Source organism: Glycine max, chromosome 1 (assembly GCF_000004515.6).
Source record: "Glycine max cultivar Williams 82 chromosome 1, Glycine_max_v4.0, whole genome shotgun sequence".
In the NCBI taxonomy this organism is placed as follows: domain Eukaryota; kingdom Viridiplantae; phylum Streptophyta; class Magnoliopsida; order Fabales; family Fabaceae; genus Glycine; species Glycine max.
Genome location: NC_016088.4, coordinates 39,626,597 through 39,636,446, shown reverse-complemented (window position 1 = coordinate 39,636,446; position 9,850 = coordinate 39,626,597). Strand labels below are relative to the sequence as shown.

General features: G+C 40.5%; 1 non-coding gene across 1 annotated transcript; it reads left to right on the top strand.

Annotated features, from left to right (window-relative positions):
- The first annotated feature begins 1,240 nt into the window (after positions 1-1,240).
- Positions 1,241-1,347, top strand: LOC112997852 (small nucleolar RNA R71). Its single transcript, XR_003262918.1, has one exon. It is a non-coding gene; the product is annotated as a small nucleolar RNA R71 (small nucleolar RNA).
- Positions 1,348-9,850: the final 8,503 nt, after the last annotated feature.

The following is a 9,850-nucleotide window of genomic DNA, read 5'->3' as shown; positions in this document are numbered from 1 at the left end:
CTTTACATTTTTCAGGGATTTGGGGAACAGATTTACCAATCAATACGGAGACATTTCTGCCCATACTAATTCTTTCACTTCCTTTAAGCTTCTGCTTATTAGTGCACAGCTCCTTCAAGAATTTAGCATATCTTGGAATTAGTGCACAACTCCATTTTTTTGTTGGAAATTGCTCTTGGAGGGAATGGAAGAGGGATATGTTGCTTCTCTTTAGATTCACTTGCATAGAAATTGTTAGGTAACTTACTCTTTAAATTTTTGTCATCATCTTTTTCTGGAGTAGAGTGAAGTTGGGCAGGTTCATTTGCAAATGAGGAAGATGCTACTGGTTGAGGTTCTTGACACTGCTTTCCCGACCTCAATGCAATGGCACTCACATTTTTTGGATTCTGGACAGATTGAGAAGGTAATCTGTCAGAATTCTGGGACTGTTGTTGATTTAACTATGTAGCCAATTGTCCCATCTAATTAGTTAAGCTCTGAATGGAGGCTCTGGTCTCTTGTTGAAACTGCATGTTTTGCATAGTCATTTTCCTCACAAGTTCTTCAAGGGAAGGTTGCGGAGGAGCCTCAACTGTTTGTTGTTTCTAGGGTTGTTGTTGTTGTTGTTGTTATTGTTGGATTGGTGGAGGAACGTATGGTCTGCTTGGGCCAGCAGCATTCTGAAAATAAGGCTTGTTGTTGTTGTTGTTGTTGTTGCTACTGTGAAGGATTCGACCATCTAAGGTTGGGATGATTCCTCCACCCGAGATTGTACCTGTTGCCGGAGAGGTCATAATTGTTTTGTTGGGGCTGATTTTGCTGTTGAGGTTGAGGAGGTCTGTTGTAGATGTTTGCAGCATAAGCTTCAGGCTGTTCAATTGCTTCAGATTGTTGCATAGAAGGGCAAAGGTTCGTGTGGTGGTCGGCAGAGGAGCATAAACCACAGAGTCTGGCGACAAGTACAGATTTTTTATTCATGGCCAGTTGGGTTACCAGGTTAACCAAGGCATCTAGTTTACCTTCAAGCTTCTTAGTCTCGGCTGATGAAGATGAATTCGTGGCTACTTGATGCACTCCTCTAATGACAATAGCATCACTTCTGGCACTAAATTGTTGGGAGTTTGAAGCCATCTTCTCAATTAAATTTATGGCTTCAGCAGGGGTCATGTCTCCAAGGGCTCCACCACTGGTAGCATCTATCATACTTTCCATGTTACTGAGTCCTTCATAAAAATATTGGAGGAGAAGCTGCTCAGAAATCTGGTGGTGAGGGCAACTGGCACATAGTTTCTTAAATCTCTCCCAGTATTTATATAAGCTCTCTCCACTGAGTTTTCTAATGCCAGAAATATCCTTTCTGATGGTCGTGGTCCTGGAAGTAGGGAAAATTGTTTTCTAAGAATACTCTCTTGAGGTCATCCTAGCTCATGATGGATCGTGGAGCAAGGTAATAAAGCCAGTCCTTTGCCACTTCCTCTAAAGAATGAGGAAAAGCCTTCAGAAATATGTGATCCTCCTGGACATCTGGGGGTTTCATGGTGGAGCAGATAATATGGAATTCTTTCAGATGTTTGTGTGGGTCTTCACCTGCAAGGCCATGAAACTTTGGAAGCAAATGGATCAGTCCAGTTTTAAGAACATATGGGACATCCTCATCAGGGTATTGGATGCACAAGCTTTCGTAGGTGAAATTAGGTGCATCCATTTCCCTTAGAGTCCTCTCACGGGGTGGAGGTTGTGCCATGTTCTTAGAATGTTCAATATTAGAATGTTCAAAACAATAATGCTCAAAATGATGGACAGGATGCTCAAAAGGTACTGAATGATGTCTAACTAATCTATGAAATGTCCTATCTATCTCAGGATCAAAGGGTTATAAGTCAGATGGATTGCCTCTAGTCATACACTATATTCAGCATGCACAACTAGTTGCCTTCTTATGCAAGTAACAATGTAGGTTTAAACTACAACTACCATTAAATGATATCCAAATGACTTGAAATTTTGTGAGCAACCTTATAAAATGATGAGAATATAGCACAAAAAATTTCAAACGAAAATTCAAAGTCTAACTATAGAAGCTAAAAATGGTAAGTTGAGAAAAATAAGAGAATAATACTTGGAAAATAAAAAAAACTTTTGACAGAATCGCAATTTTTGGAAGAAGGAGACCTCAGCCGGCCTATAGACCGCTGCCATGGCATGGGAAATTTTTTTCTACCCCAAATACATATATAATAATAGTGATTCTGATAACCGAAGCAAAAGTTATGTCTGTTTGAAGTTTTGACAAAAATCAAATTTGCTACTTTTTTGGAACTTTCAAATCTAACCAAACTAAGGGCTCCAGCTATTTTTCCCACAAAATATGGATCAAAAGAAGTGACCACAAAAAAATTCAGCCAAAAATAACAACAATAGCTACCAAAACAAAAAATCCCAATTAATTCAGCAAGGGTGGTCTTTAAAATCTGTCGCTAAGGGATTTCCACTACCACCCTGTTTTCCAGTTCAACAAAAGTGGTCGCTAAATCCGTCACAAATCACTATTCACAGCAACATTCAAAACTGAAACAGGGGAAGCGCTAAACAGAAAAACTAAAACAGAACACCACACTAAACAAAATAACAAGACTCTAAACACACTTAACGCAACACGAACACAACACTAATACAACACACGAAAGCATAAAACAACTAAACATAAAACACAAATTACTAGCTATTATGAACCTTTGGACACTGCTCCCCGGCAACGGCGCCAAATTTGATCGAGGTCATACCCAAATCAAATAAACATTAAAATGCAGTAACTAGGAAGTGATCCTAGATCGTTTCCCAATGAGCAATGATACACCAAATGTTCATAACAAATAGTAGGAAAATAGTAACGAATTGGGGGGGGGTTGTTTGCTTTGGTAAATTAAACAGCGAATAGATGTGAATTAGAAAATATCAGAATTAAAACACGTTGCTTCCCCTTGATTCACAAGCAAGTCTCTTATCCTAGTTTACGAGAGTTTATCCTTATTTAGTTCAACCACTTAGTCCAACCCTAAATTAAATTACTAAGCGAAATTTAACATAAGACATTCATTATGTGATTAAGCAACACATACACCAATTACTCATAAACGATTATTAAGCATGAACGTAAATTAAGCGCAGAGAGAATTAATCAAGCACTAAGCATGCATGAATTAATATCAACAAATTTAGAGTAATTAGTGAAGAGGAAAAGCTGAATATAATTTAACAGTAATAATAGAACCTCAAAGATAACTGTGCTTGATCCTTAAGAGAAAACAACGTTGGGGACTTAGCCTTCCATTAATCAATAGAGAACAAAATTATAGATTAAAGAACGAAAAGTCAAAACTGGAATTGCCAAAATCGAAAAAAAGGAGAAAGAGAAGAGAGACCTAAAACTAAAAACGAAAAATAGGAGAGAGAAAAAGAGAAGGGCCTAAACTAGAACCTTGGTGTTGTTATATAGTTGTCCAGCCCCAAAGCTTACAAATCTGTTTTAAATCCAAGTCCATAAATAAAATAAAATCAAATCTAGATAAGATAAGATAAGATCTAGATGAAATAATATCTAGATGAGATCAAATCTAAATAATATCTAGATAAGATAAAATTTTGTAGAATAAAATAGTTTGCCCTCTTCAAGTCCAAGTCCAATTCTGGATTCAAGCCTAATGCTTTATTAATTCCTGAAATTAGATTAAAAACATCAAATTAGCTGAATGGGCCCAAATAATAAAACTGCCTAATTAATTTGACAATTAAGATTAATCAGTACTTAAAATGGTGCAAAAAGGGTTAAGAAATAGGATAAAATAATGGCACATCAACGGGTTGTCTATTATTTAAGCAAGAATTTCACGGCATGTGAAATGAACTACTCTTTGCTCTAAAAGACATGTTGTGCCCTGGTGTGGGCAACCCACTGTTTAAGGCAGTACATGTTGAACTACCCCACTTGGTTGGTATCTAAAATGGACCCAGTCAAGTACATCTTTGAAAAATCCACTCTCACCTGACGGATCGCTCGGTGGTAGGTTCTGCAATCAGAATTTGACATATTTATGTCACTCAAATGGTGATAAAGGGGAGTGCCTTGGCAAATTACCTGGCTCAACAGCCCATCAACAACTACCAGCCTATACATCCACAATTCCCGGATGAGGACATCATGACCTTGTTCGAGGAGGAAGTAGGGGATGAAGATAGGGACAAATGGATTGTGTGGTTTGACAATCAATGTATACCCTTCATGACTAGGTTAGGTTTTGACTGCACAAACAACATGGCTGAGTACGAGGCGTGCGCCCTTGGGATCTAAGCGGCAATTGACTTCAAGGTCAAGTTGCTCAAGGTATATGGGGACTCAGCCTTGGTAATCCACCAGTTGAGAGGAGAATGGGAGACCAGGGATCATAAGTTGATACCCTACCATGCCTACACCAGGAAATTGATAGAGTACTTCAATGATGTGTCCTTTCACCATATTCCTAGAGAGGAGAATCAGATGGCTGATGCCCTTGCCACTCTGGCATCCATGTTCCAACTGACCTCGTACGGGGATTTGTCGTACATCAAATTTATATGTCGCGGCAAGCCTGCACATTGTTGCTTGATAGAAAAAGAGCAAGATGCTAAACCTTGGTACTTCGATATCAAGAAATACCCACGGGAGGCCTTTGACAATGAAAAGAGAACATTGTGAAGGTTGGCAGCCGGTTTTTTCCTAAGTAGAAATATCCTGTACAAGACGAACCATGATATGGTTTTGCTTCGATGTGTGGATGCCAGGGAGGCTGAGCAGATGCTAGTGGAAGTGCATGAGGGATCCTTTGGAACATATGCCAACGGACATGCCATGGCCCGAAAGCTTCTAAGAGCATGGTATTACTGGCTCACTATGGAAAATGATAGTTGCATCCATGTGAGGAAGTGCCACAAGTGCCAGGCCTTCGTTGATAATGTCAATGCTTCGCTCATACCTTTGAACGTCTTGGCAGCACCTTGGCCATTCTCTATGTGGGGTATAGACATGATTGAAGCTATTGAGCCCAAAGCTTCAAATGGACATTGTTTCATTTTGGTCGCCATTGACTACTTCACCAAATAGGTTGAAGCGGCTTCGTACGCCAGTGTGACTAGAAGTGTGGTGGTTAGGTTCATCATGAAAGAGATCATTTGTTGGTATGGGTTGCCCTGGAAGATTATCACTGATAATGCCACCAATCTAAACAATAAAATGATGAAGGAAATGTGTGAGGATTTCAAGATCCAACACCAAAATTCTACGCCTTACAGGCCTAAGATGAATGGGGCAGTTGAGGCTGCTAATAAGAATATCAAGAAAATAGTTCAAAAGATGACTATGTCATACAAGGATTGGCACGAGATGCTCCTGTTTGCTGTGAATTATGAAGGACCTTTTGTTGTGAAGAAGGCGCTTTTGAGAGGGGCATTGTTGCTTGCCCGCATGGATGATGAAGAATTGCCTTCGCCCGTGAATTCTGATATCGTCAAACGATATTATGCATAATACCTAGGGTAGCTAAGAGGTTCAATACATGATTGTTCTCCAAGGACTCGCTGGGATCTCCAAAGTCTTAAGATCCTTTGTAAACCATGATCACAACATTAATGAATATTGGATTAATGATTTGCATCTTAACTTCCTGTGTTGTGTCTTTTACTTCTTAAGAACATACACTCTCGATCTTGCCCACTGAATTTGGAGCCATTTGGCTCAATCAACAGGGTGCCATAAGCGTTTTAAGTAAAATTGAACACGATAACACTTGTTTAATTGTTGCACTTAAACATCCAAATCATAAGCATGCATGCATTCGCATCTTTTCATCCTGCAAATCGGAGGGAGAATAAAGAGTCTTTTTGAGTGATGGTCAATACCACACCAAAATTAAGACAAGGGTAAGTGAAAGGTAATGCAGGCATTTTGTGGTGTCGTTTCACATTTGTTGCATGATGTTGTTTCCTTTGTTCAAAGCTTAGGGGCAGGTATGAGCAGGTGCTAGGCCCATGATCAATTAATGATCATCCCACATCCGGCTAAAGACGTTAAAGAATCGCTCCTAGGAGGCAGCCTAGTATCTCTAATTTTGCTCTTTAAAATTCCTGCTTTTATTTATCTATTTTCTTGAATTATATTTGAATTTACCTAAGTTTATTTGCAACTATAGGATTTTAGAAAATATATGCCTAACAAGGAATAATCCAACTCTTGCAAAGGGGTTTTGCAAAAAAAAAAAACAAAAAAAAATAGCTCCCCTGGGAGAGCGTGTCTGATGTTGGTTTTAAAAGAGGGGGGTGAAGTCATTCTTCCCCAAAATTCAAAAAACACCAAGTGCTTACAAGAGTGCATGAGTCCAGCAGCCCCAAGCCTCCATTTGTGCATTTTTGCTTTTTGTTTTTCATTTTGTTCATCTCCTACAAGTAAGTACCACCTTCCTTTGAATTTTGGCTTTCCATTGTGGTATTTTGGTGCTCTAGTTGTCTATTTTTTGCAAATTTCGTGAGACAAGTTATGTATGAATCCATGCTTTGTTTGCTAGATTTGGGGGCTGTAAGGGATGGCCATAGGCCTATCTTGGATTCTAGTATGAATTGGCATGTCATATTGTTCTTGTTCCTTATTTTTTCATGCCTGAACATGCGCCCACCAACCGTTCGGTGAAATGCCTCATTGACCTTTGCATGTGATACTGTGAAGTTTGAATTGTGGAATGAATTTGTGCATGTATGGTTGTCATTTGGAAGGTATGGGCAGCTTAAGTTTTTAGAATAACATGCCAAAAGCATGACTTAGGCATAGGAATCTAAGTTTTGTCTTGGAGGCAAAAATGCATGAATTGCATGAATATGGGAGCATCACTGTTTGGATTTTAGACTAATATTCGGACTGGCTACACTATAATAGGCACCTTGCATCTAGGTAGCTAAAATGCTTTTAAAAAAATGTGTATGTCATAAAATAATACATGCACCAATGTATGATTGTATTCTAATTACACATTGACACTTGCATTTGGTGGAAAGAAATATGCAACATTCAAGTTTGTTTAGCTTTTGTTGTGTTTGAGATAAATGAAATGATGACTGGTATTTCATGCAAACTAACTTTGCGAATGTGTCCTCACAGGAAGTGGCTCCAAATAAGGTTCCAGCTAAGAGGGCAAGGAAAGATGCCGCTGGAGAAGGTTCCAATGCGGCCCCATAAGTGGATGTGGAGTTTGACAGACATCGGTTCCGAAGCGAGGAACACCAGCACTGTTTTGAGGCAATTAAGTGTTGGTCGCTCCTCAAGGAGAGGTGGGTCCAGTTGAGGGAAGGAGAGTATGCCGAATTCCAGGAGGAAATTGCCAGGAGGCAATGGACTCAACTTGTAGCACCCATGGCTAAGTATGATCCAAAAATAGTCATGGAGTTCTACACCAATGCGTGGCCCATGAAGGAGGGAGTCAGAGACAAGCTCTCTGTTAGTTTTCTTTTACAACTAACTTTTGTATAGAAAAGTTTTCCAAAATGTATATATTTTCCCCAATTTATGGTTCTTTTGGTAGGATTGTAAATATTTCTTGTTTAGTTTTTATATTTGCAAAGTACAGACCTTCCTTATTTCACTTCAATTTTAGGAAAAAAGGAGAAATTTTGGAAGGTACTGAAGTTGTTGTCTCGCTAAGCCTGATCCATGCGCTTAGCGAGATTCATCCGCTAAGCGAGACATCAGCCCTCTTAGCGAGTAAGAGGAATCTTAGAGAGAATCTGCCTCGTCAGCACGCGCTCAGCGCGTCACCTGCTCGCCCAATGAGATTTTTGTCTCTTCTTGTGCTAAGCGTGCCTGGCTCGCTGAGCCAAAATTCACTTACTCGTGCTTAGTGCGAAAATGGCGTTAAGCGCGCCTTCGAGGACAAAAAGCCTTTTTTAAGCCTGAAGTGAAGAGAAAGAAAGGGGGTCTGAATAGACTGAGAGCTTGGCAGGAGAACAGAGGCAAAAAGCAGAGCAAGGAAGCAAAAACCTTGGCTTTTAGGAGAATTTTAGGTTGAGGAGTAATTTCTAGGTTCCTAGAGGTGGAGGAGATATCCCTACTACTTTGTAATCTGGTATTTTCTCTGAAACCCTTTTGCTGCTTGTGAAAGGTGCTCCCTTGTAATGGAGGGGTAAAATCCATTGTTGGGAAATTCTGCTGAGTACTTGATGTAAATACTTATCATATCTATTTGAAGTTGATTTATGTGTTTGTTGTTTTTATCCGTGCTTAATTATCGCATGCTTGTGGCCTAATCACCCATTTGTATATGCTGTTAGGAGCTTTAGCATTCGAAAATGTATTACATCCTTAGAACTGGATAGAACTAGGCTAGGTTATTGTATAATCTGGACACGGAGTATGGTAATTTAGTTTTTATTATGCTATAGTCGTAACGTTGTTCGGTTAGGCTAAGTTCAACAATAGACATTTGAGAACGAGGTTTAATTAGAATTATTCCAAACTCACAAGACATCGATGTTTGGTATTTTAGCTCTCAGCATAGAACACAAAAATAACTTTGAATAGAGAAATACATTTAATTGCGTCAAGTATCACAGTAGGAGGACCCAACGCTTTTACATATTTGTTTTTACATCCACTTGCTCATATTTACTGTTTTCAATTAGAATGGAAATCACTTTTGTTTTTAATTCATGATAATCAATTCTTTGCATAAATGTCTGCCTATCAAATGATGTTTTGCCAAATAAAACAAGTTCCCTGAGTTTGATACTCGGTTCTTACCATTTTATTATTACTTGCATGACTCGATACACTTACTGGTTAGATTTAAGCATCCATATTAACAAGTAACACCGGGGTGTAAACACTCTCCTAGTTGCGGGGCCAATGGATCTCCTTTGATGAGGATGCCATTAATTAGTTCCTGGGGCATCCGTTGGTCCTGGAGGAGGGCCAATGCTGCGAATTCAGCCAGAGGAGGAGCCAAGCCTCGGGGTTCGATAAGGAGGCCATCAGTCAGCGACTGTGTGTTCTGGGGTAGGACTTTTCCCGAAGCGTGGCAGGGAGACGGGTGCGGATCATGCGCACTAGCATGACCACCCTGACATAGATTTGGATGACATTGTTGCTCAGCAATATCCTCCCCAACGATCATAATTCCGACCTCCCCCTGCCAAAGTGCCAGTTGGTCTATGCCATCTTGACCCGGGTGAGTGTTCATGTGGCCCAGTTGATCTCAGATGCCATATATCAATTTGCAGGGATCACACCTCCTAGACACCCAATGGACCCAGAGAAGTCCAATAGAGCACTGGGGTTTCCAGCTTTGATCACAGGCCTTTGCCAATTCTATGGGGTGTCGGTTACTCCCACCAAGCTTATCTAGCCTCCAATCAACAGGACCTTAATAGAAAAATATTGCATGCCAAGGCAAGCACAACAGCAGTAGGAGGAGTTCCAGCAGCAGCTGACTCAGGATGCACCGCCACCACCTCTACGGCAGCCACCACCTCTGGATTCCATCTCTTCTCACCTGTAGAAGATAGAGCTCCAGATGCACACGTATATGCAGCATGTGACTAGCCAGCAGGCAGCTAATCATAGGGGTCAGGTGCAACTGAATGAGACCTTCTACCGGTACACCCTGCACCAACAGAGCCAAGACCCCAGTCCTTTCCTGTGGCCTACCCCCGAGCAGTTCGGGGCCACAGTTGCATGGCCTGGAGATGAGCCCGATTTTCAGACAGGGGTAGGACCCATAGGGGCCCCTGGAGACAAGGATGGAGCTTAGGAGGATGAAGATATGGCTAATGTATTGGACTACTTCCTTTGAGG